We start from the raw sequence: 5,734 nt of genomic DNA on the forward strand, positions 1-5,734 counted from the left end.
TGGGAAGTGAGAAAGGATGAGAGAATTAAGGGTAACAAACTAGATGCCTAAGGAATGCTGATGAGGTCAAGGATGGGTGTCGAGAAAATGAAGAATGAATAGGAGGGGAGATGAGAATAAAATTCATCTATAGAATCACTTCCTATTAGCATATGGCCATGGAATAACTAGCACCTTTGATGTTACTGTTGGGCCCCACCCCTCCAACCAGGAAAAGAAAAATTTAGGTTTTGATGAAGGTGTAATGATACAAGGCAGTTTAGGTATTCGTCTTCTGCTTCCTCTGGCTAGGAGATGATCCTAGAAAGACAGGGGGCAGGACTGACAGATGGAGAAGAGTGAGGGAAGATGTGTGTGCTGAGGCTCCATCCTCCATAACCCCACTGGGCCGTCAAAATCAACAGCCTCCCTGCCTCTGGGTGCAGCGCCTGGTGACAGTCGAAAGAACACAGATGAAATCAGTCTCTTTCTTGACACTCTTGGGTCTCCAGACACTTTGGGTTAAAGAGAATGGGCTTCTCTCAAGGGGAAAAATTCTTGAGAATGACAACCATGAGTGTGGGCTGTAACCACCGCTCTGTGACCTTAGAAAGTGTTTCTCTATGGCTGGACTTGTTCCATAAAGAACTGGGACGAGATCATCTCTCCAGGGTTCCTCACATTAAATGACCTTTGATATAATTTTCTAGGTGACCTTTTTCATGAGGAGGAATCCAGAACACATTTTGAGAGCTTTACCACCACCACCTCCACCACTCTATCTACCCCATGACCCTTGGCACTAATGTGTACATCCACTAAGTTATCACAGTGTCTGTTTACCGCGTCCCTTTCATAAAGGGTCGTTATAAATAAATATCTTTAATTTTTACAAACTGAAGGTTGAGAAATGGCAGTATTTTTATTTGGATCTTTATTCCAGTTAAAACTGCAGTTGGATAACTTCTCACATATTAAGTGGCCAGTTGTATTTCTTCTTTAAGAAGTGCATTTTGATAGCTTTTGCCCTCTTTTCTGGAGAAGGCCATGGCACCCCACTCCAGTACTCTTGCCTGGAAAATCCTATGGATGGAAGGAGCCTAGTGGGCTGCAGTCCATGGGGTCGCTAAGAGTCAGACAGGACTGAGTGACTTCACTTTGACTTTTCATTTTCATGCATTGGAGAAGGAAATGGCAACCCACTCCAGTGTTCTGGCCTGAAGAATCCCAGGGACAGGGGAGCCTGGTGGGCTGCCGTCTATGGGGTTGAACAGAGTCAGACACGACTGAAGCGACTTAGAAGCAGTAGCAGCATCAGCCATCTTTTCCACTGGATTGTTTGTTAGGAAATTGTAACTGGCCAACCTTCACAAACAATGAAACACAGCTTTGAATCAGCTCAGGTCCAGATTGAACAAAAGTGATCTAATCTTAGCGCCTAACAGACTGAAAAATAAATAATTTTTGGAGGAAGAAGATATCATCCAGAGCCACGCAATACAAACTTAATCTGAGCTATATACATAATTTAAAATTTTCTAGAAGCCTCATGGGGACAAGACTGTTTCTGAGTCTGTAGCAGGGACCATTTTAAAGCTAAAGTAAGCAAGTGAAATTAATTTATATGATTCATTTCCTTTCATTCATATATCTAAAACATTATTATCTCAACACATAATCAATATTATGAAATTATAAGTGAGATATTTTACATTCTTATTTTTCATACTGTCCTTAGAATCAGGTATATTTTAAACTTACAGAACCTCTCAATATGGATGCTAAATTTCATCAAAAATACTTGACCTGAGTCCTCTCGCAAGGCTACGATCAAGCCATCAGCCAGCGGTGTAACTGTCTCCAGGACTGACTGCGGAAGGGAAGCTTCCACATTCATTCACATGGTCACTGGTAGGACTCAGTTCCTTGCAGCTTAGGGGACTGAGGACCTCAGGACCTCACTGGCCTGAGGTTGGAGGCTGCCTCAGCTCCTTGACCCAGGGGCATCTTAAAATGTGGTGCCTTCCTTCCTCAGCTAGAAAAGACCCATAAAGAAAGACTGAGAAAGAAAGCAAATAGGAGGTCCTCTGCTTGTGTGCCCTCAGCAACAACCATTTAGCAGCCATACGCAGACAAACGTACTGCTTCCCTGATAGCTCCGTTGGTAACGAATCTGCCTGCAATGCAGGAAGCTCTGGTTCAATTCCTGGGTCAGGAAGATCCGCTGGAGAAGGGATAGGCTACCCACTCCAGTATTCTTGGGCTTCCCTTGTGGCTCAGCTGGTAAAGAATCCGCCTGCAATGTGGGAGACCAGTGTTCGATCCCTGGATTTGGAAGATCCCCTGCAGATGGGAAAGGCTACCCACGCCAGTATTCTGGCTGAGAGAATTCCATGGACTGTATAGTCCATGGGGTCACAAAGAGTTGGACACAACTGAGCAACTTTCACTTCACTTCACTTTATGCACACAAAAATGGGCTTCCCAGGTGGCTTTAGTGGTAAAGAAGCTACCTGCCAATGCAAGAGACACAAGAGATGTGGGTTCAATTCCTGGGTTGGGAAGATCCCCTGGAAGAGGAAGTGGCAACCCACTCTAGCATCTTGCCTGGAGAATTCCATGGACAGAAGAGCCTGGTGGGCTACGGTCTATGGGGCTACAAATAGTTGGACTTGATTGAGTGCATACACACACACACACATATGCAGACAAAAGTGACTTTGTGGGGATTTGGGATCCAGGTAGGAGACTGGAAACTTGGTGGAGCTCACGAACAAGGAGGGGGGCTTCCCTGGTGGCTCAGTGCTAAAGAACCTGCCTGCCAATGCAGGAGACACCAGTTCAATCCCTGGTCTGGGAAGATCCCATATGCCATGGAGCAACTAAGCCCAGGAACTGCCACTACTGAGCCCGTATGCACCAACTACTGAAGTCCACATGCCCTACAGCCTGTGCCCCAAAAGTGAAGCCACCACAATGAGAAGCCCGGGCACTGAAACAGAGTCACTCTCACTTGCTATAACTAGAGAAAAGACCTCGCAACTTTCATTGAGGGAAAAGGGAAGTTAAGGGGACTCTGGTCAACAAAGGATCTATGGCTTTTCATTGGATGAGTCCTTGCCAGGAAAGAAGAGTCTTTCTTCCTCCAGACTGGCTATGCTACACTCACAGGGTGTGAGAGCTTGACTATTTTATCCAAATACAAATACTTCCCCCCCATACTATTCACCCAGTGATCTTACCTTGCCTTGCTCTACTCACTTTTCGACTCATCAGCATGCCTTAATTCTTAGCTCAGCTTTTACCATCTCAAGGAAGCCCTCTCTGAATTCCCCATCACTAACAAGCCAGGCGAGGCTTCCTCCTCCTTCTCCCCAACACACATGCTCAGAGCACAACCACTGTCTTCAGACACAGAAATAAGGTAGCCTCCCTCCTTGGTCCTTTATGAGCTTCTGATTCATATTTGTAAAACAGTCTAAGCCACTAATAGGCATTCAGTCATTATCAGTGGAACGAACTGAACCTCAGGTCAAGTCAACTCCCCCTGTCTCTCAAAGTCTAGGTCAGTGCTGGCTCTGCTGATTCATCTGTAAGGGACTGCTCCCCCTTTCACACTGCCAGAGCCCAGGGACTCATCTTCTCATCAGTACCTTCTCCTTTTCTATCCAGTCCACTTGACATGACGCTGGTGGAACCTAAGTAGAGATAGGGTCTCACAATTACCTCCCCCACTTCTGCTTCCACCACCAGTCCTGTCCATGAGCATGTGCTGATCACGCTTGAACATTTTGCTTGGAGTGCAGGGTAGAGTGGTGGCAAGGAGAGGTGGGACCATGGAGTGAGGAGCCGGCATAACACAGGATAGGGTGGGCTGCTCAGGGATGAGGTCTCTCCACAGGGAGAAGGAAAATAGGAGAAAGCCACAGTCAGTATTGCTTTGAGGTCTGAGAGGGCAACGCTGATGTGGATGAGGAGGGTGTGGATGAGACCATGGAGGACAGAGAGCGCCCAACACAAGATGAGGAGTGAATCGCAGAGCCCGGGGAACGGATAGCCTCACCCAGGGCACCTGTAGTGGGGGTAATGCAGGTGTCTCCAAATGGCTCACAGGCAGCAGGTCCCAAGACCATGTCAGAGCTCATACCAAGAGTGTGCTAGAGAGTCCCCTCTCCAGGCCACAACTGGGTATATTTTGAAAGACTGGTTTGGTGGCCCTGTGGTCCTATGGTCAGACAAGTGGAAGATTTAGATCCTGCAAAATTTTAGTATTAGTGTTAACATGACCTTATTTATTGCCTAGGTTGATGAGATCTGGGGACACTGTTTACACATAGCTGTCTTTTCCTCGTCACAGAGGCATGAGCTCATTTTGAGCAGGATCTATGCTCTCATGGGGCTTGCCAGGTAGCTCAGTGATAAATAATCCAGCTGCTAGTACAGGAGACCCAGGTTCAGTCCCTCAGCTGGGAAGATTCCCTGAAGAAGGAAATGGCAACCTGCTCCAGTGTTCTTGCATGGCAAACCCCATGGACAGAGGAGCCTGGTGGACTACAGTCCATGGGGTCATAAAAGGGTAGACATGACATAGTGACTAAACAACGAGTGTGCCCTCATCACTCCTGTGTCCTCCATAGGATAAAGCCTCGGACATGAATTGAAGCAATCTCCACTTCAATGCCCAGATTACCTCATGTCAACCTCTGGAAGGCTTTCCCTAAGAGGAGTCTTCCCAGTGCCCCATGCATGGCCTTGATCCTCAGGCTGTAGATGAAAGGTTTCATCATGGGAGTCACCACAGCATATATCACTGGGGCTCCTGAGTCCTTCATGGAGTGGGTTTTGAGGGGCTGCAGATATACCATACCAAGTGTCCCACAGAAGAGGGAGACCACAGCCGAGTGGGAGGCACAGGTGGAGAAAGCTTTGTGTTTCCCAGACGCTGAAGGTATCTGGAGGATGGCGCTGAAAATCCAGACATAGGACGTGGTCATGAACCCTCAAGGGGTGAAGATGAAGCAGCCTGTGACAATCAACACTGTGTGACTGATGTGAATGTTAGAACAGGCGAGCCTCAGTAGGACGTCCATCTCACAGAAGATGTAGCAGATCCTCCAGGACCTCAGAAGGCCACCTTGGACATGAGGAGGGTGTGGATGAGGCCATAGGGGACAAAGAGGGCCCAACACAAGGTGAGGAGTGAAATGCAGAGCCCAGGGCTCATGGCTGTGGTGTAGTGGAGGGGGCCGCAGATGGCCACACAGCAGTCATATGCCATCGTGGCCAGGATGAGGTTGTCCAGAGCCACCAAGGAGACCAGGAAATACAGCTGAGTCACACACCCTCCATATGAGATGGCTTTGTTCTGAGACTGAAAGTTTACCATCATCTTGGGGATTCTCTTGGTGACGAAGAAGAGGTCGGTGAAGCAGAGGTTGGCCAGGAAGAAGTACATGGGAGTGTGCAGGCGGGAGTCAGAGCCAATGGCCAGAATGATGAGCACATTTCCCACCACTGTGACCAGGTACATGGACAGGAACATCCAAAACAGGACCCGCTGCTGCTCAGGATTCTCTGAGATCCCCAGGAGGAGGAACTCTGAGACTCCACTCTGGTTGTCTCCATGCATTTCTCCAACTGTCTGCAACATCAGCACCAACAAACGTTTGCTTACTGTTACTTCTATTAAACAAGGACATTCACATACACAAAATCAACTATTCTCTTGGCATTAAAATATCTTGAACTAAATTTT

At 47.6% G+C, this 5,734-nt stretch overlaps 1 pseudogene; it reads right to left on the bottom strand.

Moving 5' to 3' along the window:
• Nucleotides 1-4,670: 4,670 nt before the first annotated feature.
• On the bottom strand, nt 4,671-5,669 carry LOC123332386 (annotated as a pseudogene).
• Nucleotides 5,670-5,734: the final 65 nt, after the last annotated feature.

Source organism: Bubalus bubalis, chromosome 3 (assembly GCF_019923935.1).
Source record: "Bubalus bubalis isolate 160015118507 breed Murrah chromosome 3, NDDB_SH_1, whole genome shotgun sequence".
In the NCBI taxonomy this organism is placed as follows: Eukaryota; Metazoa; Chordata; class Mammalia; order Artiodactyla; family Bovidae; genus Bubalus; species Bubalus bubalis.